At 53.7% G+C, this 24736-nt stretch overlaps 1 protein-coding gene across 3 annotated transcripts in view; it reads left to right on the top strand.

Moving 5' to 3' along the window:
- TSPAN18 (tetraspanin 18) overlaps nt 1-24736 on the top strand; it is a 186260-nt gene that overhangs the window by 13929 nt on the left and 147595 nt on the right. For all 3 annotated transcript variants that reach the window (XM_040495371.1, XM_040495370.1, XM_040495372.1), the window contains one exon: nt 18863-18939. The gene's annotated coding sequence lies outside the window, so the exon portion shown is untranslated. The remainder of the gene's footprint in view (nt 1-18862; nt 18940-24736) is intronic.

Below are 24736 nucleotides of genomic sequence, written 5' to 3'. Positions count from 1 at the left end.
CTTGTCTGTGCCCTGGAATTTTACTGAAGAGTTGAGACGGAGGGTACGTAGCCACTTGGGCAGCTCTGAACAACAGAAACCCTAATAGGTCTTCCTCTTCTTTTTTTTAAGTTCGTTTATTTACTCATTTATTTTGAGAGAGAAAGAGCACAAACAGGGGAGGGGCAGAGAGAGAGAGAGGGAAAGAGAGAATCCCCAGTAGGCTCTGTGCTGTCAGCATGGAGCCCGATAGTGGGGCTTAGACCCAGGAACTGTGAGATCACGACCTGAGCTGAAAGCAAAAGTCAGATGCTTAACTGACAGAGCCACCCAGGCGCTCCTTTTCTAATTGTAAAATAGTTTGTGCTTTTTAAAAGATTTTAAAATAAGTTTTTAATAGAGTAAATTAAAAAAAAATTTTTTTTAATGTTTATTTAATTTTGAGAGAGAGAAAGAGACAGAGTGTGAGCAGAGGAGGGGCATACAGAGAGGGAGACACAGAATCCACAGCAGGCTCTGGGCTGAGCTGTCAGCCCAGAGCCCAATGTGGGGCTCAACCCCACGAACTGTGAGATCATGACCTGAGCTGAAATCAAAACTCAGATGCTAAACCGACAGAGCCACCCAGGTGCCCCTCTTCTGGGTCTTTAAGCCCCGAGCTGTAGCCACCACAAGGAACTCTCTGGCTGGGGCTGGGTCCTCTTGCCTAGTCCTTTCCTCTCCCCAGCTCCTCCCTAGGCTCAGGACCCCTCTGTCTGTCCTTCTGGGCACACAGGGTTTCTGCTCTTCTGGCCACACCCAGAGGACCCCTAACCCCTGGTACAGGTGACTCAGGTGTGGTCCCCCTCCACCAGAGAGTGGGGAAGGAAACAGCCTCTCCAGCGCCCAGCTCATCCTCCTTTCCTGCCATCAAACCCTCTCGGAGGCCCTTTCTTGCTGACCCTGGACACCCTGCCCTCACACCCCTAAGGCTACCTAATTCCCAGGAACCGACTCAGGCACTGATCCAGAGATGCTCCTTGGAAGACACTATTCTTTTTTTTTTTTTTTTCCAACGTTTATTTATTTTTGGGACAGAGAGAGACAGAGCATGAACGGGGGAGGGGCAGAGAGAGAGGGAGACACAGAATCGGAAACAGGCTCCAGGCTCTGAGCTATCAGCCCAGAGCCCGACGCGGGGCTCGAACTCACGGACCGCGAGATCGTGACCTGGCTGAAGTCGGACGCTTAACCGACTGCGCCACCCAGGCGCCCCCGAAGACACTATTCTTATGAGAGCCTCCTGTAGGGAAGACAGGTCATCTTCTTAGCCCACATCTGTCTTCTTTGTCCCTCCTGTCAGTTAGCAGGAGCCTGTGAACAGAAGCAGCACTCCCCGCTCCGCCCCCCAACCCCCCCCACCCCCCTTGGGTTCCGCAGGGCCTGTACCTGTGCCTTACGACATCGTGGAGGGCTGGATGACTGTACCTTTGGGCTGAGGAGAAACAGGATTGGGGCCAGGCCTGTCCCCACCAGTTCGATGGGTAATGGGAAGAGAGCCACGTGGAGCAGTGTTTAGAGCTGGGGGCCTGGGCGCCTGGGGTCCAGCCACCCTGGGTGGATCCTGGCCCTGCCACTTTCTGGTTTGTGAAGAACCAGGCGGGGCGAGCCCGATTCTTCCCTTTCCTTCCGTGGACCCGGAATAACAGCGGTGAGGTTGGCGGAAGGCGGAAGGAGCCCAGCGGACATGCGCAGTGCCGAGCAGAGCGCGGGACACGCCTCCCCGCGAGCATGTGCTTGCCGCCCGCCGGCAGCGAGTCGCCGGGAGTTTGGGAAGCGGTGAGCCAGACCGCCAAGGAAGGTGTTGGCCGAGGCCGGGGGGTGTCCGGCACGGCATCCATTTCTGGAGTCCCACCTTCACTTCCCGGACGCGGACGGGGTGCCGGCCTCTGCCACCCCCGCCCCCCAACCCCCCAATCTCCATAGAAGGTAAAGACTAGAGGTGCAGACAGAGCTGTTCCCGAGGAAGTACTGTGTTGACACAAGCTGCGGACCCAGTTTCAGGCACATTTTGCTAAAAATGGCCTCAAAGGACAGATTTGCAGATGTTAAGGAACGTTTTAGTATTTTTTAGCCCCCACCCCCTGGCCCTTTGTTTTGAATTTTCGCGTGAGTGTTGGGGAAAGAACAGGAAGGAGCCACGTGGCCTAGTTGAGGGGAGAAAATGAGATTGCTTGGTTCTCATTTGCAGCCAAAGGCACTGTGAGTTCTTCTGCAAATGTTAATAAAGACGAAAGCAGTCAGACAAGGGAGGCCTCCTGGGCTGCGGGAAACACCGCCGTGCGGTAGCCCCTCCCTGGGTTTGTGTATTACCGCTTCGGAAAAGGGCAACTCTCGGCGAGGTCAGATCACCAGTCTCAGCAGCATTGGGGAAAATCTCTTTCTTATAGCCCCGGGACCAGCAGGAGAACAACGCCTGGCCTGCTCTTGGCCGAGGCTCTTGTCTGCGTGCTGAGATCCCTGCCGGCAGCCAGTCTGGGCGCTGTCCCCACCGTTTACCGCTTAGCAGGTAAGAGCTGAAAGAGGTGACCGTCGTGCGTTTCTGCCTTTTCTGGTGGTTCCTACTTGTTTGGGAAAGGTCCCCTGGAGTAGAGAGAAAGAGCCCCCCCCCCCCCAAGTTAGAAATGGGGAGGTGGTTCAAGTTCTAGCTTTGGCGCAGGCTCGCTGTGTGACCTCGGGCAAGGCACTAGCCCTCTCTGGGCTCGTTTGCCGTCTCTCAAACCCAGGGCGAGAACCAAAACCAAGCAAAACCACACCGGCCCAGAGACAAATTATTTTCGCAGGTGGCTTAGCAGGGTTAGTGTGGGAATCAGATTCAAACAAGCCAAAGAATGAGGCCAGGGCTTTTGGGCTTGGGCTTTTCTCTGTTTCCCTAGAACCATCCTGAGTTGCAAGAAGGCTGAGCCACTTAAAGCAGCAAGGGTTCCCGAGGCCAGCCCTGAGTAGCAGGAGCGACATGATGTGTGGTCCCCGGATAGCAAAAAATTGTCATCCCAGATCCCAACTCTGACTGGTGGGACCCGCTTGAGCCCTGTAGAAGGGGGGGGCCGGAAGGAGCGCCAGGATCCATTCTTGTCGGCTGTGATTGGAAACAGGCAGAATGCTGGCACATGGGGAGGTTTGGGGAACCCTGGGGGGCAGGAGAGAGCCTAGGAATCGGGGAACCTGGGCGCCCTGCTATCCTTAGCTTTGTTGCTGTGTGACCCAAGCCGCTGGTTCTCAGTTGGGCTAGATTTTAAAATAATTATTCCTGCGTGTGTCCGTGCTCAGCAAGTTGGGGCGGTACAGGGAGGCTGGACTAGTCCAGTCCCCCGGCGTGTGTATTTTGAAGAGGCTGCTGAAGGGACTTTAATGTGACTTCGTCCTGGTAGAGGAGGTCTCACTGATGGACAGCCGCGGACACACTATTTAGGCCTCGTGTCACCCCTCAGTGTAGGGGGGTATTAGAATTTGCCCCCACTCTTACATTAATTTGTGAGGTGTCAGGATGCTGTGAAGGAGGATGGCCTGGCCAGTGGCTACAGTGAGCAAAGCACACAGACCAAAGGTGCAAAACAGCGGCCCTGTAGACCACAACTGAGCTGCGGGTGTGTTTTGCGTAAGGTGAACAATGTCTAAAACGCAGAATGGACCCAACATTGACATATTGGGAGGGGCGCCTGGATGGCTCAGTCGGTTGAGCATCTGACCCCGGCTCAGGTTCGTGATCTCACTGTTCATGAGTTCGAGCCCCGCGTGGGGTCCTGTGCTGACAGCTCCGAGCCTGGAGCCTGCCTCGGATTCTGTGTCTCCCCCCCTCTCTCTCTCTCTCTGCCCCTCCCACCCACGCTCTGTTTCTCTCTCTCTCTCTCTCTCTCTCAAAAATAAACAGTTTTAAAAATTAAAAAAAAAAGACATATTGGGAAACGTAACCAAAGTTGTGTAGACACAGACTGTGTGACCCAACAATGCCACCCTTAGGCATCTATCCCATAGCAGTGCATATGAATGCTCCCCAAAGGTCGTGTATGAGAATGCTCACGACGTCCCCGTCCATGGCAGGCAATTCCCGGAAACATCCAGATGTCTACAGAAAGAATGAATATAGGCCCCCGGTGGAGTACGATGCAGCAGAAAATGGGCTCCTGCTGCTGACAGTCACTTGGAAGAATCTCAGAATCCCGGCGTGGAGTAAAAGACACCAGATGTGAAAGAGTCTACACGGCGCAGTTCTGTTTATATGAGGTTCAAGGTTGGCCAAGCGAAGCCCGTGGCGTTAGAAGGCACAATAGTGATGACCTTCGGGCAGCAGTTGGGGAGTGCCTGGAAGGGCACGAGGGCTTCTGGGTGCTGGTTGGTTTGTTCCCTCATTCTGGTTGGTACTCTTGTAGGTATGTGTAGTTTGTAGACGTTTATCGAGCTCTTTGCTTCAGATGGTGTGTACTTTTCTGTGTAGATGTTACATTTCAGTTTTATTTATGTCTTAAATATTTCTGCGCGCGTGTGTGTGTGCGCGAGTGGGGGAGGGGCAGAGAGAGGATCCCAAGCAGGCTCCGCGCTGTCAGCACGGAGCCCGACGTGGGGCTCGAACTCACGAACGGTGACATTAAGACCTGAGCCGAAGAGTCGGGCGCTTAACCTACGGAGCCACCCCGGCGCCCCTCTGTTTCATTTTTGAGAATTCCGTTAACGCAACAGAAAACATGAGGATTCTCACGAGTTGAAGGAAGTACTGAGAGGTGTAGCATACAAGTCTAGGTTCTGCTTTCCTTGACGAGGGGGGCTCTCGGAGAGCCTGCGCCCCTAGCTAGCAAGAGCGGGCTGCGGCGAGCAGGGTTTTGGCTGGGATTTGCATTTGGAACCCATGAGAAAATGCTGCCCTCTGGGCCTCCCAACCGCCATCAGAGAGAAGAGCTTTGCAAGTGATGGGTGAGTTAGAAGGACCTGGTTGTGCTGGCATGCAATTCTGACTGTGTCTAAATTTACCATCTTGGTGACTTTTGGCTGTTACTTAGTCTCCCTGGGCCTCAATTTACCCCTTGGTAAAGCGGGAAGAGTAACACCCGCGTCTAAGGAATGTTCTGAGGTTAGGACAAGCGCGTGGTTAGAGAATGCACGGCCCGCCTGGTGGCCACGGATGCTTACAGAGCCACATCTGTCCACGGCCCCAGCTGGCCTGGGGCCGTCCCCTCCTGCTGCTGGGAGGGGGGGCTTGGTGGACTCCAGGTGTGGCCACAGCGTTCCCTTTGCAGATGTTGGGCTGGGAGATGGGAAGATGGGAGATGGGCCGTTCTCTGGGGCCTTGGCATTGTCCTCCTGCCTGGCCCAGCGCCGTGCACCAGCTCCCCACTTGCTTGGAAGGGCAGGGCCTTCCTCCGGCCGGTCAGGGCCAGGCGCGCAGCGAGGTGCTGATCGCAGCAAATACTGCCGGGCGCTCCGGGACAGGCGGGCAACTGCTTTGCCTTGTGGGGCAGCTGGCGCCCAGAACATTCCGTCTTCGCTCGTTGCTCCTTCCTCGTCTGTCCGCCCGCGGCAGCCAGGGCAGCCCTTCCTCAGGGGCATGGGTCTCCCGGACTCTGCCGCCTCCCAGAAATCACCCGGGCAGCGGGGTGTGGGGACCAAGGGACTTGCGCTGTCTGGGCGTTAACCCTACCTGGCTCATCCCTAGGTTCGAGGATCCTAGCTATCCGGTTGGGCATATTACCGGCGCTGCTTTTCTGGCCATGAGAAACCACCAAGTGGGCCATTTGGAGTTGACTTTAGTGTAAAGGATGTGGTTTGAAACGGCCTCATTGTCTCAGAACAGTCTGTTTTGATTTATTCGACTGTGGGAATTTGAAAATGGCCCAAATGTTTTCCCTCTTGTTCGCTCTCTCCAGCACGCCGATTTCCTCTTGCACACCCCCTCTCGCATCCCTCTCGCTCACTCAGCCTCGCGCACGCTTGTTCACGCTCTTCTCACAGCGGCTTGAAGTATCGGGACTTCAGGTGGCCCAGAGTTTTCCCCCCCACCTCAGGGGCTCATGCTTTCTCAACTGTGTGCACTTGTACTCACACCCAGACTCCCCTGCCTCTGTGCCCCTCTCCGGCTCTCTCGCTCCCCCTCCCCCTGCACCCGCACCCCTGAGTGTCAGCAGAGCCATGAGGTCGGGAGACCTGGTTCTCACCCTGCCTGCGTCTTTTACCAACCGGCTCCGTGGCTGTGCGACAGGGGCCAAGTCGCTCAGCCTCTCTGGGCCTCAGTTTCCTGCCTCCCAGCAGAGGCAAGGCTACCGGTTTACTCTTAGAGAGATCATCATTTTTTAATGCGGTATTTCAGATGCTCTGAGATAAGGTTCTTTCCACATCTTCAATTCCCTGACTGTGCAGTTGAATGGATTCAGTCTCATTACCCAGACTGCGTGCTGACCTGAAATTACTTTGTAGCCTTTTCCTGGTACTGAAGAGACATCATTTTATTTTGAACTAGGAATTAACACAAGGTCAGGAGAAAATAGAAAGTTCAAGAGGATGATTCACTCTTGACTTAAGGGAGACATCATGTCATGGCATCTCACTTGGACTTGTTCCTCTTAATTCTCCCAGATGTCCCCCCCACAGAGGTGACTGAGGAAATGGGGGGCAGCGGTTAGTTTGATGCTGCTAATGGGGGAGGGGTGGTGGGATCAGGACAGAGACCCTGTGTTTCCTGCTCGGAATCCACCCAGAGGATCCACTTTCAGGGGCGCCTGGTGGCTCATTTGGTTAAGTGTCCGACTCTCGATCTCAGCTCAGGTCTTGATCTCAGGGTGGTGAGCTCTGTGCTGGGCATGAAGCCTACTTAAAGGAAAAAAAAAAAAAAAAAAGAAAAGGGTCCATTTCATTCTGTGTCCTCTTCTGTCCCTGCCCCGGCTTCTATCGACAGAGAGCTAGAATTCATTGAGAACATACCACATACACACACTGTCCTACTGCACCCCTTGCAACAGCCCTGCAGGTCAAGTGTGAATGCCATGCCCGTTTTAGGGGCGCGACGAGCGGGGTGTCACAGGGTGTATGGGTGGCAGAGCAGGGTCTTGCACTCGAGCGAAGCTTTGACCACCAAGCCATGCTGTCCCGAGTGGCCTAACGGCAGAGTGGGCACACGAGACTTCAGGAGGGAGTCTGAGTTTTAATCCTGCTTTGCCACCAACGCCTTGTTTGTACGTTAGTCGAGTCCCTTTACCCTCTCTGGGCCCCAGTCACCCATTCTAAAATGGATGCGAGGGACCAAGTTGGTCCCCGGGTCCCCTTCCATTCTGTGGCTTTCTAAGTGATTAAGAGGCAGGGTGCTGTGGTTGAATCCTGCCTTAGGAGCCTGTGGGCCTGGACATGTTACCCAACTTCTCCGATGCTCAGGGTTCTCCCATGCAAAGTGGAGAGAAGATCAACCCCTATTGCATGAGGTTGCTATGGGGACTGAGCGAACAAAAGTACCTGGGACAATGCAAGCGCCCCTCTTCAGGCCCTGCCTGAAGTTCTTATGGTGGTTTTAGGATCTGTCTTGGCAGACCCTTTGGCTAGGGATGGGGGCTCGTTGCCTGGCACAGAGGGTCCCCCGTTCCAAAATTGGAGGCGTTCTATCCCCAAGTGATGTTGCACATAGGTTGCCATGATGCCTTTATGTTAAAAAAAAAAAAAAAAAAAATATTGGCTACCAGTATGGCTTGTACTTCCTTTCTTCTTTTAATGTTTACTTATTTTTGAGAGAGAGACAGAGCATGAGTGGGGGAGGGGCAGAGAGAGAGGAAGACACAGAATCAACGCGGGGCTGGAACTCACGAACCCTGAGATCATGACCTGAGCCGAAGTCGGATGCTTCACCAACTGAGCCACCCAGGCGCCCCTGCCTTGGGGTTCTTAACCAAGGTACCATCTTGGGCACTATAGATACTAAAGTGAAAAGGACCTGGGATGATTTAGTCTAGTGGCATTCAACTTGTAGCCGTAGAACTCAAAGAAAGTTCCACACGGAGCCTGCAAGAAATCACTCAGCATGGAACGGCCCTGTTGGAGGAGTCATAGGGGCTGTGCCATCCTCCCCAAGTTCTCTCTCCACGTTGGCAGCTTCTGATGCCCTGGGAAACCCATTTTGAGAATCACAGGCCATTGGGTGATAGATAATGAAACCGTAGAGCCTGAAAGGGACAGTAACTCATCCAGGAATCAGAAGTAACCACGTCTGCTAAAATTACTTTCGTTAGCAGAATCATTTTCTGTCTTTGTAAGAGCTCGCCTGTGTTTCTTTTGCTCATTGATCTTAATTAATCACCTAGAGACGTGTCTTCCAATATTGACACTTATTTAGCAGCTGACATTTCTGAATTATCCTCTCTCCTACCTTCCTCACAGCCATGGGTAAAGGCTGGATAGATATTTACTGTTAAATCAAGGAAAATGGGGCTTTTTATCTGGAAGCTTTGCAAACACAGTATTTACCCAAATAATCCTGCCTGAATTTGCAGGTGTTTGGACACCTAGGGAAACGATTTGACCTAAACAAACAAACTAACAAATTGTGACCATTCCGTGTCCACAGATGTGGTGGTTTTGGGGGTCTCTCAAGGGCCCTATTTAAATCTCTCCCCACTCCCTGCATTCTGCCTTTTGCAGCGCCCCCACCCCAGTTTGGTTTTCGGAGATCACATGGTATTGCTCCCTCAAAACCTAATTTCCGCACAGGCTTAGTCGGCAGTGACCTGCCACATGAAGAGCTTTAGTGAGAATCAGTAGGCGCGGGTCCCTGGTGTGGCTTCACGCCCACGGCATGTAAAACACCCCGGCGGCGAAAGCAAGACCTACGCTGGCCACACATCTGGGGCATCAGAGCACAATGGGTCTCCCTGCCCCTTTTAAAGGCGATGTGATGTGGCCCAGGGAGGCTTGGTGACTTGCCCAAGGTCACGCGGTGACGTGGAGGCAGAACCCACAGCTTCCAGGTCTCCTAGAGGTCCTTTTCTACACAATGAACCCTGTCTTTGCTGAAGCGTGGCTGCCCTTCTGCCCTTCGCTTTATGATCTAGGTAAGGAAGCTGTTCTGCAGCAACTGTGTGGGCGGAGAGAGCGATGGAGGGAACTGTTAATTAGTGGCTGTTAGAGCACAGAAACCGGTTTCACTAGAGGCCATGCTGTAGGGCAGGTTGAGAGGTGAGGGCTTTCATTTGCCCCGCCCCCAGTGTGCCCCTTCCCAAGACGATGGGAGGCCCAAGACCGGAGAAGACCGGTTCCCAGCCTGCAAGTGTGGGAGAGACACATGCGAATTCAACTCGAGGCTGCAGAGGCCTGCGCCCGGCTTCCCAGCACACTGCGAGCCCTGGGAGGGGGTGGGAGCACCGTCTTCTCCACGCCTGACCTTGACGGCCCGGCAGATGTGTTTATTCCTTCCTCTTCCCCTTGGGAGGCAGAGGTCTGGCAGGGTGGTTACACAGGCGGCCTCCGGGGCCTCGCTGCCTGGGGTTTAGATTGGCTCTTACTGCCTGTACCTGTGACCTGAGGCTAACTTCCTGTGTATCCATTTCCTCACATCTGTAGAATGGGGTCATAGTACCTTTCTCATAAGGCAGTGGGGAGGCCTTAGTGAGATAATCCACATAAAGCGCCTTAGGGCAAACGCTGTGCACCAGCTCCTGCTAGAGGAATCACAGACCGGTGGGTGTTTCTGCATTTTAAAAGTAACATCACTTTTTTTCTGATTATGGAACTCACTCGCGTACATATGCCAACGACCAAAAGATACCCATTGGTAAGATTTTGCTATATTTCTTTCCCGTTTTTTCCCTGTGCAGTGTGTGTGTGTGTTTAATTGGGTATGTACCGTCAAAGTTTAATTTTCTAAAATTCAGAAATCCTATGAGATCTCCTACAAATCTACAATAAAAATCATAACCTTTGGGGTTATCTTCTCTATCAGACCGAAAAAAAAAAAAATCTAATCTATTACAAGTTCTCACACCGCTTTACATGAGTCAAGGTTACATTTCTCTACAATCCTCTAGGTCATTAAAGAATCCTTGGTGGGCCTACTAATCAATGCTTGAACAAAGACCCTCCTCTCCTCGCCTGGTTTCCAAGTTGGGGGTCATTTAGGTTGACAACATCTGTATGCTCTCTCGGACCACACTCTGGAAAACTGTGCATCTTGCCTTCTGCATAATAGTACCGCATATCTATTTTCAGAAGGAAGTTTTGAGGAAGGACCAGGAATGCCCCAGATTTGCCACCTCCTCAGGGTGCCAGGGCAGCTGGACTGGTCTCCCTGCACATTTTCTTGGATTTGTCAATTTCTCCCCGCCCACCCTCTCTCCTGAACTTCTTGAGATCAGGGATTTGCTGAGTTTCCTGTCTTCCTGATCCCTCTCCTCTAAGCACCTACTCTGTGGCACATTCTTCCGGGATGGGTGGTAAGAGGCCTGGCCTTTGTCAGTGGCGAGAGAGACTTCTCTCCCGGGCTCGGCCGGAAGGACTCCACGCCTAAGCCGTGTCAGATCTTTTTCTCTGCCCTTATCGCTGATTCTGTGGAATCATTGTGTTTAGGGGGCTTTCCACGTTCAGTCTAGAAAACCGTCTTGTCTCTTCACTGTAGGACTGACTGACTTCCTAACTTTCGTCCCTAATCAAAAGGGGTAAAGAGTTCTGGGCCACCTCAAGCTGGGGAGGGAGAGGCCTGACCCGGATTAATTTCCACACTATGAATTTTAAACCACTCTTGTTCCATGTGTTGGGAAAACCCATCAAAATGCTAATGGCTCTGTGGTCTTACCTCCCGCAGACACTTTTTCTGCATTAGAATATATTTACATGGACTTGAGTGGGGGAGAATTACAGAGACGTGAGATGCCCTTTTCCCCAGATCCCACCGCAACCCAGTGGACTATAAAGTCTGAATTACGAGGCCCGGAGCCCCCGTGTTTCTCGGAGGAAAGCGGCTGCTGGTTGTGGGGCTGGCCCCTTCCCTCAGCTCCAGTAATGAGTTCTTAGCTTTTGGCTTCCTTACTAGCTGCAGGGTGGCCAGTTTGGAAACATCTCGATTACCGTCGTGTGGCTTTTTAAAACTGCTTCCCTCCGGGGCGGCATATCCTCGGACAGGCACTCCTGTGTGTGTGAGACCACACCGTGGACCCATGTCGAGTTCAAGGTCTGGAACATGTTGAGACACCATTCATAGCAAAGTCAACTTCAGCGCTAAGACGGCATCTGCTATTCTTGGGCCACGTACTAGAAGCACGGGGCTGTTTTGGAAATCTTTGAAAGCCCAGGTATCTTTGGCCTGAGAACCTCTCAGATGCGTCCTCGGGAGGACAGACCCCATGGGGACAGCCCAGCGCAGGCTGGCCTCAGCCAGGGGGCTCCGGGGACTTTGGCTGCAAACAAAATCGTGGGCTCTCGTCTCCCCTTGGCCGGGTTCAGCTCTGTAGACAAACGGCTGGACCTCCCTGAGCATCATCTCCTTCCTTAGCTAGTGAGGAGGACACGAGCCACTTGGTGGGAGAGTTATAAAGTTCACATCTTTCATTTTTCGTTCATGCAGATGGCACAGTGGAACCGAGGCAGGCAGGCCGGGCTCCATCATCAGAGATGGGTCCCTTGAACCACTAGGTTCCTCCTCCGGGTCCCTTTGGCACCCAAATGGCCAGGTCCAGGATGCTGGGCACTTGCCGGGAGGGTCTGTGGGGACCCCCTCGTGAGAACGGGTGAGCCTCACTTGGCAGACATTGTCGAGAGAATCGCTTACGCCTTCTGTTTTCCCGTCTCTGAACAATGCACCCATGTTCAGCTACATCAAGCCGCTGTGGCTCAGGCTCACTTTTCCCCATCTGAGAAATGGGAAGAGCGTAGGAGGAAGAGCGAAAATCAAAAGGAAAGAGAGCTGCGGTGGATGGACAGCTCTGGTCTTGCCTCCTTCCGGTGAAAAGAAGATGCTCCCTGACAGGACGAAGGGGTTCGCAAGTGCAAGGCTGTGGCCACTGGGGACAAGGGGTCTCAGGCTCCCGGAGGCCCCACATTCTTCATGCGCAGCTGAGCATCACAGAGGTGTCTGTCTCCCGCAGGTGCTCCTGGGGAGGGCACCGGAGACCCTGGTTGGCCCGTGCCGTCCGTCTTCAGGAACCCCCAGACCTGATGGGGACGTGGAGACAGAGGAGCCGGTTACTAGGGATGGTTGCACAGAGAATAAGCGGCTCAATGTGTTAATTTACGGGGTTGCACATGCCCTCCTCCCTGGTCCTACCACCGTCCCCAAGCCACCCAGAGCTAACGGGCTCCGATTGGGAGTCCCTCGCCCACCGGGCAGGCCCCCCCAGAGACCCTCGCCAGCGGTGCCGGGGTCTACCGCTCTAGACGCAAGATGGGGGCCCCCCTGCTCCCCAAGAAAAAAAATCCCAATCTTTCTGAGGATGTCAGGGCTTGCCTCAGCCCCACTGTGACCATGGGGCACAATTAGCAGGCCCATTCTGGGTCTTATTATGGGAACAGAGGGTGGTGGGGCCCAATGACAGGGCTGGTGGCACAGAGAAGCTCTCCCTCCCCCACTCTCCCAGGGAGACGGGGGCAGGTGGGGAGGAGGTAGAGACCTAAGCTAAAGCGGGCAGGGCAGCTTCGTTAAGGGCTGTGGGCGGGTGGATCCTGGAGTCACAGGACCCAGCGGGAACTCATCCTGAACATGTCTTGGCTCCTCTCCCTCTCCCCCACCTCCACATCAACCCCCTGCATTGTTAATTTAAGACAAAGCAAAACAAAGCCCTGGCTTGGCTATGGAGCCATAAACTGCAGCGCTGTTATCTGTCAACAAGCGATGCATCTGGCTGGCAGTGGCCCAGCCTGGATCCTGTGGCCTGGCATCCGTGTGGGGAGAGGGGCCCCGGGCTGCCTCAGGGTCTCACTGAGGATGCTGCCCCTTCTTGGGGCACAAGACCAAAAGTCTTTGTGGTCCCAGGGCTCAGAAGGATGTCTGTTCCACCTAGGGGCCAGGTAGAGGTGTAGGGTGGCTAACATGGGGGGCAGGCAGAGGAAGAGAGAGGCAGAGAGGGGGTGGGGAGGGGGTTGGGAAGAAAGAGAAAGACGGTGAGCTGAGTACACAGCAAGGGAGAGAGGCATTGCTCTCCCTTGAAGCCAGAGAAAGACTCCTCTTTGGGCTGGTCACCTCCCTCCCACCCTCCCTCCCTTCTTTGTGCAGACCCCCGAGGGAGAGACGGGAGGGCATGAAGAGCGTGACCTGGCACTACTTTTCACGGGCACTACCCGTTTTACAGAAAGTGGCGGCAGATTCTGCATGACGTAATTCCCGGGTCCTCTGTGCGTCAAGCACTTACTTGCCTGGGCCGGGCACCTTGGGAATCGCTTACTCTTGGGAATCCGTCTGATCCCCAGCTCAGGCCGGTGAGGTGGGACTCTGATGGTCCACACTTTTGCAGGCATGTAACCTGAGGTTTAGAGGGACGAGGAGCTTTTCCAAGGTCACCCGGGTGGCAAGTGGCGAAACAGATTCAAACCCGGGCCTGTGGGACATGAAAGCCTGATCTCTGGACCACCGAGGGCTCCCCACCTACCACCAGTCCCGCCCCTCGTTGCAGACAGACGGCAGGCTCTGGTGGCGGATTGGTTCCCACGGAAGCCCACTCATGGGTAAGGTAGCCCTCCAAATGCTGCTGTCCTGTCCGCTTAGCCCGGCCCTTGGGCCATTTTAGGGTCCCCAAATGGCAGCTTTGCAAAGGAGCAGGGTATCAGCAGCCGTCCATCCACTCCAAACCAAGCGGCTGGCCTATCACAGACCTGGCACACGGCGGGCACACCTCCCGCCCTGCAGACCGGGGCTGGACTCAGACATCGGGAAGCTTTGATCTCCTTGTGGCACTGGTCTTCACCACCTGGCTCAAGACCAAGGCAAGAGGTCACTCGGACCCCTCATTCCTGAGGCCTCACCTTGCGGGTCCACGGCTGGAGCGGTGAGGTGAGATGGGGAGGAGCTGGGGGCTGCCGGTGCCCACTGCTCTGATCCGTAAACTCTGGAGGACGAAAGCAAGGCACCGTCCATGGCTGCAAGAGGCTCAGCCCCTCAGGGTCCCGAGAAAGTGATACAAGCGGTGGACTCGTCCATTCCCCCTCTTCCTCCCATGAACACCGTTCTGTCTTCCCACGGTTTATTTAACCCATTCTTTTATGGATCCATCCACCTTCTACCTGCCCTTCTGTCCGTCCCTGTGTTCATCTGTCCTTGCTATCATCTGTCTGTCCATGATGCGTCCATCTGTCCCTTTGTCTTTCCATCCCCGCTAGTATCCATCCACCCCTGCAACCAACCATAACCTAGTTCCTCGTTCCCACTATTCAAGTGCTTTTTATAGATCCATTCTCTACTCATCCATCCATCCATCTATCCATCCTTCTGTCCATCCTAGCAGCTGTCCACCCATCCAGCTGTTATCCGCTGAGTCAGGAGCCGAGACCCCACAGGGAGTAAGATACTGTCCCCATCCTTAACTCATAGTCTGGTAGATGAGAAAAATCCTACGGAACAAACTATATACTGTGCTGCGTGTGATGCTGACTTTGACTTTAACCGCCTCTACACATAAATGGTTATCAGAGCCCAGAGAGCAGTGACTCATTGTGCCTGTGGAGGTCTGGGAAGGTTGCTCCGAGGAGATACCGAAGGAAGGTTTTGAAGGATGAGTAGGAGTTTGCCAGGTGGTTTGGGGAGTGGGAGGGGAGGTGCACTTCAGGGTTATAAAAGGAAAAAGGGACTTCCAGGCAGAATGAAGAGCAGGGAGGTTGGTGGGGTGTGTGGGTCCAGGTGAGTTCAGTTTCACTGTGGGGTCTGTGCATGTTGGTGTGGACCTGCGGATGGGCCGGGAAAGGCAACTGGGGCTCAGATGAGCAAAGGCCCCGTGTGTTGGCAAAGGGGAGCCAGGGGACCCACCAATGCAAGAGAGAGACACATGAATGGGCTCAGTCTGACAGCAGGCCAGAGGGCAGGTTGGAGGGAACAAGGCCACATGCTAGTGGACCAGCCAGGAGCCCGTTTGCGGTAAGCAGATAGGCAGCGATAAGGCTCAGCCAGGCAGGGACAGGCAGGGGCAGTCAGGGGCAATGGCAGAGGAGAGTCACGGGCCACTTGGGAGACCTGGGAAGGAAGAGAAACAATGGCGGGAAAATAGGGGTCTCTGATCTCAGTGTCGGTTATGCAAGGTGCTCTGTTTGTGAAAAGTCAGTAGGCTGTGTCCTCATGGCGCGTGCACCCGTGTGTATGTATGTTCCGTCTCAATTTAAAAATAGAGCGGGAAACATCAAGGTAGATATTTAAAGTCTCTTCATCCAGGACACTGGGTCTCATCGAGGACACTGAAGTAGCTCTCAGGCTTTTTCTTACAAATCGAGGGCTGGTTTCCCTCACGCAGAACAGCTTTGCTTTGTTTGGAAGAAAGAAGATCTGAGTTTTGAGCTAGACCTTAAGAGAGTGGGGGGACCTTGGCTAATAATATTATGTTCGCTGCCCTTGATTGAGCTCTATATTTTGTGGATTTTATTTGATTTTTTATGTTTTAAGGTCTCTGAAACCAGGATGCATCGTAGGAAAAGGGCCATGTTATGATTAACTAAATTAGGCAGTAAAATAATGGTGTGATTATAACTGGAGTCTTTTTTTTTGAGAGAGAGAGAGAGAGAGAGAGAGAGAGAGGGAGGGAGGGCGCCAGTGAGCAAGGGGCAGAGAGAGAATCCCATAAGGGGGAGAGAGAGAGAGAGAGAGAGAGAGAGAGAGAGAGAGAGAGAAAGCGGGGCTCACCCAAAGCAGGACTCGTGCTCACCCAAAGTAGGGCTTGAGTTCACCCCATGTGGGACTCAAACTCGGGAACCGTGAGATCATGACCTGAGCCCAAGTCAGATATGCTTAAGGACTGAGCCACCCAGGTGCCCCCGATGAGTCTTAATTCAGGAAGTAGGGTGCTGTGTGCCAGGATCTCTGGTGTCCCGTGGGCACATTTTCCGTGTAACCCTCACACCATCATATGAGGGGTCGGCTGTTGTTAGCTGTTTCCCGGATGAGGAGTTGCGGCCTGAAGTCGGGTGGTCACGTGCTCAAGGTGACGGAGCTAGTCAGAAGTGGACTCAGGATTTCAAGGCATCTTTGTTCAAAGGAGCAAGTCTGGGGCCGGGAGGGTGGTGGCTTTTTCTTCCCAGAGCCTGAGACAGCCAGGTCAAGGGCGAGCACCAGCAACTTTCAACGCAGCCTCTTGTCACCCAGGCCCGTCCCCCTCTTGGCCCGAAACCATGGGATTCTTTCCCTGGTCCCAGGAGGGCTCCTGCTCTGACATCTGTGGTGACCCCCCCCCCCCTCCTGTGGAGAGGAGGGGGATGGAATGAGATCTCAGGGGATGGAGGGGGAAGAAATTCCAAGCCCAGCTGGTTTCCTTCACATAATGCAGATTTGCTTAAATGGGAATTAGGATTAGTGCTGGATTTTGCCTTTCCTGGCAGACTGGTAATAAACTAATCTCCTCTCAGACTGCAGAGAGGGAGACAGCTTCAGGCTCAGGAGTGCAAAGCCCGTAAAGTAATTTTATTATTGACAGGCCCTGCCCACACTGCCTGACACGCAGCCCGCAGCTTCTCCCTGATGGGGCTGCAGCCTTTAATTTCGTTAATGGGTGACATTCACCTGGGCTGCGTGGCTGATGGGCACACTTGACATTAATACGTGTTCCCCGTGGTCCCCAGAGCTCATAAAAGCTCATTATCAGTTCTGAGCCCGTAAATGTAGTTCCCGGCTCAGGTGGGCGCGAGTTCCTCAGACATGTCCCCAGGCAGAGGAACAGTGGCCATCTGCGGGGGCCAAGAAATAAATTCCTCCCTTTGTCCAGGGTACTTGGCCTCCCAGCCATCTGGGAGGTGATGGGAAAAGAAACTCTACAGGCAGCGGAACCCTGGGTTCAAATCTGCATCCAAGAAAAGGAGCTCTTTCTGCCCTGCTATTGGAGGGGAGTTGATCCAGTGTTCGGGGAAGGCTGTTTGTCAGAATCGATTCAACATGTGGCCACGTCCAGAGCCCCGGCCCAGCCATCCCACGTCCAGGCGTCCGGGCTGCGGACTTGTACCAGCATTCCCACACGGTGATGTAAGCAGGCAAGGGATCACGGCCACAAGCTTGCAATGGCTGGAAATGGAAACATGCCCTATACGGAAGGTGGGGCAGGTAAAGAAGGTACTGTCCGCACCTGCTAAGAGACACTGAGCAGCTGTGAAGAAAACTCAGGAAGATCTAGATATCCTTAGAGCCATACGTAGACGTGGTGGTCCTGTTAGCGGGGGGTGGAAACCGTGGGCGGCAAGGTCCCATGTGTGCAGGGTCCCGTGGGCCCACACGGGCGCATGCTCCCACACACGTGTGATTACAGGGAGTAGCGCCTACCAGGTCATGTTACAGACGTTTTGCAATGAACGGATAAGGAAGAACTTTCACTTTCGTAATTACAAGTGGAAAGTATATGCATATACTTCCATATCCCTCCCCGTATGTCTGTGTCTGTGGACGTACATGTGTATGTGCATGCATACAGATCATGGATTCTTCCGATTGTAGCCTCGGTCTGGTCCATGATACGTGAGGTTCCCAGGGCCAACTCTGCCTGGGTGGGCATCTGAGGCAAAGATGGCCCAAATGAGGCCACATCCTCTGGCCAAGCCCTGTTCCCCATCAGTTCGCGGGGAGTTCTGGGAACCTCATCCATGCATGAGATGCATGGAGCTGGGATCTGTGGCGTAGACCCAGAATTCATTGCTCTCCCGCTATACCAGGTTTGACCTCCCATGGACCTGGCTTCTAGTCCTGGCTCTGCCCCGTCTCGCCCTTAAAACCTTGGCCAAGTTATCTGACTGCTCTGGGTTCATGGCCCTCGTCCCCAAAGTGGGGATACTGTCCCACAGGATTGTAGAGGGTTTCGGGATTGTTGTCATCATCTGAGACAACACGAAATTTGACCAGGCCTTCTACTGTGTGGGCTGGTCCTTGAGAGCGGAAGGAGTCTGGGAGGTTTGGGGGTCAGGGGGCTCGGCTATCCCGTCTCTGCTGTAAGTTTTGCTCTTTTGTTCCTCAGCCGTGCGTGTGCACAAGCCGGTCCCCGCCCCCCCCCCCCCCCCCCCCGCCCGGGACTGGCCTCAGCCTTGGCTGGCAGGTATGTGGCCTGGACGTGGCGAATTTGATCCTTGTCCTGTGACCTGGGGACTCTTCGTCAAACTGACAGAGGAAGTGGGGGAGAGGCCAGACTTCTGGCCCCTGCACGCTGGGGCTGAGTTGTTTTTTTTCACTACCAAAGACCTGTCCTCTCTATTATTTATCTCTTCACGGATCCCAGATCCTGAAAGTATTGGTCTGCCCCAAAAAGCCTGCATTCATTAAGCAGTGATTAATTGTCTCTCACGTTTTCAAAATTACTCAGAAAGCCTTTCTTTTTTCTTTTTTTTTTTTTCCGCCTGAGGAAAACGGAGTTTCCACAGCAGATTGGTAATGTTGTAGCTAGGAGCAAAGAAATGCGATGCGATGTTGTGGTTAGCGTGTGTGATGTCCTCACGTGCCCGTTGTCCAGGCTCCTGGGCTGACTTTGGAAGGCCGAAAACGGGCTCCAGTCGGTAGGCCCTGGGGACGCCATCCTGGAAGCCTCGGTGGGGCTGAGTTCTGTCTCTCTGGCCACTTCTGTGCCTGCAGAGACAGAAGGGGTTGTTCACGGGGCTGTTCTGGGGAGAAGAGCAGGACCTCGGCGGCTAGGTGCGCACCTGAACTGAGGCCGCCCCCAGCAGCCGCGTGGCCCACGAGCCGTTGCCTTTTGAAAATTTAGGTCTCTCTCTTCTCCTTCCACAGTTCATCCTGAAGCCATCAGAGAGAGACCTCAAGAGGATCCCGACCCTCCTGGAAGGAACAGACACCAATTGGAAGAGGTACGATGTGGCAACATGGCGGCGTCTTAACTCTCATGAGAGTCTGATCTTCTCTCCTCTGCTCTTCCCACCCCACAAACCCTCCACTGCTCAGTGAGAGAGCCTTCCACTGATGCTGGGGTACAAGGGCAAGCAAAGGGCGGCTTCCCTCTTGTCCCCACCCCAGACATTTTTCAGGGTTGGGGAGGACACCTGAAGCGTGAGGAGAGAGAGGCAGGTGCTGAGGTGGGGTCTCACTGGGGCTGGCTGCTGCCCCATGAGGCGGCCACCCGTCACGGTTGCTCCTCGGGGTCGTCCGAGGAAGTGAGGGTTGAAGCATGGGAGGCAGTGAGCCCTCTAAGGGAAGGCATCATGATCTTGGGATTGTGAGAAGGAGAGAACTTTCTGGAATGACTCCCTCATCCCCACCGTCCAGCTCAGGACTCTTGGATACAGTTCACCCTCCAGGAGGGAACTGAGAATGGAAGAGTCTTTGGTCTGCTTCTTGGTTTCTGGGAGCTTCTGGGGCTGCCCACGATCCCAGAACTGGTGATGGGCCGGGTGGCCTGATGGAAGGTTCCTGAATGAAGAGCCAGGACACCTGTCCTCTGGCCCAGTCTGTGCCGCCGTAGTGCCTCAAGGGCCCTGATAAGCCATTTCGTTCATGGGGCCTCATTTTCCCACCAGTAAAATGGGCAGCAGTGGCTTGAAACTCTGTTCCAGCCCTCGCGGCCTCAGTTTCTGAGGCTCCCAGCCCAGGGCTGGACCTGAGGAAGTGATGGGTGTGGTGAAGCAGCAGAGAGGCAGAAAGGGAGTCGGGGGTTGGGAGGGCTGCGGAGAGGAAGGGCGTTGGAAAGCTCTGGGGAGATTTGACTGCCAGGTTTGGCCAAAGGATGTGCCTCAGACCCTCAGTGGAAAGACCACAGAGTCTGAGGTGCCAATGGACTGAGTTTGGGTCCCGGCCGATCGGAAGCGTCGCATCAACAACGGAAGCCCTGACTGAGGGCTTCTGCCTGCCAGGCGCAGTGCTGAGCACCAGCATTCAGTCTCTCAGTGGCTCTGTGTTCTTGGCACTAAAATCACCTCCATCTTAGGGAGCAGAGAATCGGGCCTCAGAGACGTTAAGTGACTTGCTCAAAGTCACACAGCAGCGAGTGAGCTGTGGCTGAGATTTGGAGCCCTCTTCAAATACAATTCAACATACAATTCTTGTATGTTTTCCTTTGAGTGACTCTGTGACTTGAGTCTTAAGGTTAACAAAATCCTTTAAGCCAAATCACCCCTGGAAATTGCATTTCTTGAAAGGACATAACAATGATTGGTTTCCTTAGCCTAGAGGGTTTTTGTTGTTGTTGTTGTTGTTGTTGTTGTTGTGTTTTCTTTTTGCTTTTAAACCTTGGGCTCATCATGAAGTCTCTGCAGGTCCTGTTTTTCTGATCTCTAAAAGGGGAGCATAACGTCTATCCATGGGGTTGTTCTGGGGAGAAGATGAAATGAAGGAGGTACGGAAGCCTCCCCTACACACCCCTCCCCCTGCCTTCACACCCCAAAGCTGCTGCGAGAGAGTCGATGGGGGGTACACGCTGGGGAGTCCTGCACCCAACCGTGTGATGGCATTTGCAATTCCAGCTGCTTCTGGTGCTGTGGTTGGGAAGCACTCGGCCACTTTCCTAGACACTGATCTGATATTCCGCTGGCCTCTGAGCTCACCCGATCACTTCTGGAGTGAGCCGCAGGCTGGCCGGGATGTTTCAGGCCAGGATCCAAGGCACGGTGGCTGGCTCCCAGAGGCAGATAAAGCCAGGTCAGGCGGGGCCCCAGACAACGGTGGCTGTGGCGTAGGAGCGGAAGTCCCGTGCGCCTTGCGGCCCACCCTGTCCTGCCAGCTGCCTGGGCCATAATCTCAACCGTGAGCCTCCTGGCAGCCTGCCCTGCCCCCCACAGGAAGCCATTGCCTTATCTCAGAGCCAGGATCCCGCACGCTTTTCTTAATCAGGAGAAGGCGCTGAAGCGAGTTGGAAAAAGCTTAACTTCCCCAGGACCTGTCTGCTAGGGATGTTTCTCTATCAGGGGAAGCCATGGGGCTCCGTGTCTGAGAGGAGAGAATCTCTTTAAGTACAGAAAAAAGCAGCAGGGGTGCTTTTGTTCTTGGTTTACCTTCACGAAGTCTGCAAGGGAGCAGAGTGATGTAGCCTTGCCCCCCTCGTTAGCTGGGAAACAGATACATGTTGTGGAGTCACAGGGAAAATACAAAGATGACCATAAGCAACGGGCAGACAGGTGTGTGCTGTTGTGGGAAGTGTCTGCTGGGGTTTGGGGCCAGACTGATGGAACCTGGGTCCCAGCTCCGCTCTCGGGTAGCTCTTTGACTCCGGGTGAGTGATTTTGTCTCCAGAGTCTCAGTTTTCTCATCTATAAAATGGGCAAGTAGCATGCCCAGGAAACCGCCAGCAGGACACTCCTGCTTGCTTTGAACAGCAAGCCCCCTGGGATGGTGTGGCCTTCCAAGGTGACCTCCTTGAAGAGGCTCAGGCTCTCGGGACGTAAGAGCCCGGTGTTTGGGACCAAACAGTGAGGTTACCCTGGAGACACATACCTCTTTCTGCGCGTGGTCTAAAAAAGGGCCGAGAATGGGGCCTGGGTTGTGTCAGCTCTCCGTTCTGACACCCTGGGGGCGTGGGGCCACCTTGGGTGTGAACAGTTCTTCCTGAGCCTTTATCCCATGGTTTATACTTCACTCCTGGTGACATTTACTGGATGCTTTCTGTAGATAATCGTTGATCCCTCCTGTGCCCCAAGGGGCAGATATTAGTAAGCTTTATATAGGTGAGGATAGCTGGGATTCAGAGAAGTTGTAAATTACTCCAGGTTTCATGTCTAAAAAGCAGTCATACTAAGACCTAAGCACGGGGCCCCTGCCCCAAGGACGACGTGTTTGCCGCAGCACCCCACAGCACCCATGGTGCCCTCAAAGACACCCCATGCGGGACCCTTCCACACCAATAGAGGTCTACACCACACCCCACAGCACCACCGTGGCTTCCCAGGGTGCCACTGACAGCACCCGTACAACCTCTGTGTCTCCCCGTAGCACCCACAGAGGTACCCACAGCACCCACGAGGCACCCTGCACGACACGCAGCATCACCCTGTGGCGCTCACGGCAGTCCTCCTCCTGTGTTTTCCACCCAGCCTTGCACAGAGTTCAGAGCTCCGGGAGAACAGGAAGCCCACTGATGGTTTTAATCTCCCCAGCCAGCCCTCTGCAGCAGGCTGAGGGAGCCAGTGAAGGCAATTTCTAGGAAGCATGGGGATCTGCCTCTTGCTGAGATCTGACAGCAGGAAGCAGGTGGCAGGGAGGGGGTGATGGAAGCCTGGCTTCCCTAGGAGAACCTGTACCCGGACTCCAGTTTATCTGCTTTTTTTTTTTGTTGCTCATACTTTTGCTATCATACCTAAAAATCCAGTGCCACAGGCCATGACGATTCACCCCTGATTTTTCTTCTAGGAGTTTTATGGTTTTAGCTCTGATATTTAGATCACTGATCCATTTTGAGTTAATTTGGGTACATAGTGTGAGGTAGGGGTCCAGCTCCATTCTTTGGCATGTGGTCATCCAGTTATCCCAGCACCACTTGTTGAAATGACTATTTCTTTCCCCATTGAATAGTCTCTGCACTCTCATTGAAAACCAGTTTGCCATAGATAGATAGGTTTGTTTCTCTTGGTTCTGTTCCATTGGTCAATGTGTCTGTCCTTAAGCCTGTATCATGCTGTTTCGATTACTATAGCTTTTTAAAAAAAATTTTTTTTATGTTTTTATTTCTTTTTTAGAGAGAGAGACAGAGCGAGTGGGAGAGGGGCAGAGAGAGAGAGAGGGAAACACAGAATTCGAAGCAGGCTCCAGGCTCTGAGCTCTCACCACAGAGCCAGACATGGGGCTCAAACTCACAAGCCGTGAGATCATGACCTGAACCAAAGTCAGACACTCAACCGACTGAGCCACCCAGGCGCCCCACTATAGCTTTTTTTTTCCTTAAATTTCTTTATTTATTTTGAGAAAGAGCATGAGTCGGGGAGGGGCAGAGAGAGAGGAAGAGAGAGAATCCCAAGCAGGCTCTGAGCTGCCAGCTGAAGCAGGGCTCGATCTCACAGATCGTGAGATCTTGACCTGAGCCGTGACCAAGACTCACGTACTTAACTGACTGAGCCACCCGGGCGCCTGATCACTATGTTTATGTGTAACTTTGGAGGAGCCTTAGTATGTTCTTTCTTTTTTTTTTTTTAATTTTTTTTTTTAACGTTTATTTATTTTTGAGACAGAGAGAGACAGAGCATGAACGGGGAAGGGGCAGAGAGAGAGGGAGACACAGAATCTGAAACAGGCTCCAGGCTCTGAGCGGTCAGCACAGAGCCCGACAAGGGGCTCGAACTCACGGATCGCGAGATCATGACCTGAGCCGAAGTCGGCCGCTTAACCGACTGAACCACCCAGGCGCCCCGGGAGTCTTAGTATGTTCTAAGCTCCCTGGTGATTCTAATGCCCACCCTAGTTGTCCCTGGTCTTTAAGAGGAAGTTGAGGCATAGTTAGGGAGGCCAGTTGGAAGACTGCCAGAATGATGTAGGGCAGTGCAGGGTGGCCGGGATGCGGTCCAGACGCAAAGCCACAGTTATCGGGGTAAAGAGGTCATGATGGAATTGAGGGAAGTTGGTAAGGGAGATGTTCCCATCCTCCCCAGTCCTCGGAAGGTCTTGGAGAAGCCAATGGTGAGAGTGGAAGCCAGTGGTCCAGGTGAGCTCCATTAACCTCCTGCCCACCCCCAGGGTGATTTTGGGGAAGATCTGGGTACTAGTCACAGCTCTGCTCCACTGTGTGACCCTGGACAAGTTGCAGGACCACACTAAACCTCTATAAGGAGGGTCAGTACCGTCTGCTGCGAGCGAGGGTCAACAGGTCAGCTCTGCAAAGGCTAGAAGGGGCTTAAAGGCGACTGAGTGCTTGGCAGAATCTGTACCCCAAAGTTCCTGGCAAGTGCTTGTGAGAATCTGCCCAACTGTCTCTGGGGGATTGGGGCAAACGGCCTCCACCGTGGCCTCTGCTGCCTCGGGCTGCCCCGGGCCGGCTGTGATGGGTCAGAGTGTCTTATTCTGCTGAGTTGAAATGTACTTTCTTGTACCCTTCATCTGCTTGCCCTTAATCTACTTTGTGGGCCTGCAGAGAAGAAGCATCATCCCCTTCCCTCCAGGCTGCCGTCCCACATCCTTGTCCCTTGTCACACACCTCCCCTCTGCTGCCGAGAGGTCATGGCTACCTCTGCCTCCCTCTGAGGATGCAGGTCTTAGTGGACTCTTGACTTCTTGTTCCCTTGACCTTCCTCTGGGGGGACTCTAGCCTGAACTTGGCACTTTTATAGTTCAGCCCTCAGAGCCAAGGCCGGAGCTCCGGCCGTGTTCTGACTCCAGCCAAGGTGGGCAGGACCATCACCTCCCTCAGTCCAGACCTTTTATTTCTATTCCTGCAGCCGAGATGGCATTGGGTCCGATGATTTCTGCATCCCGGTTGGAGTCAAGCCCCCATCTTTTCGTTGACCAGGTAGAAAAGGGATGCGCTCTTGCCATCTACATCACATTTTCCATCTGGTATTTATAAATCATGGTGCAGTTTAATGCAGGAGGGAGAGCATAGCTTTGGCAGTAGTAGATGAACTTGAGAGCTATTGTTTAGCTACTTACTGGCTTGGGCAAATGAACTCTATTACTCTCCTGTTATGTGAAGATAGTCATTGTAATTGCAGGCTTCATGGTCAAGATTAGAGG

Source organism: Herpailurus yagouaroundi, unplaced genomic scaffold, assembly GCF_014898765.1.
Source record: "Herpailurus yagouaroundi ecotype Mexico unplaced genomic scaffold, PumYag 187, whole genome shotgun sequence".
Lineage (NCBI taxonomy): Eukaryota > Metazoa > Chordata > Mammalia > Carnivora > Felidae > Herpailurus > Herpailurus yagouaroundi.
Note: the sequence above shows the minus strand (reverse complement) of the source record. Positions and strands in the feature narration are given on the sequence as shown.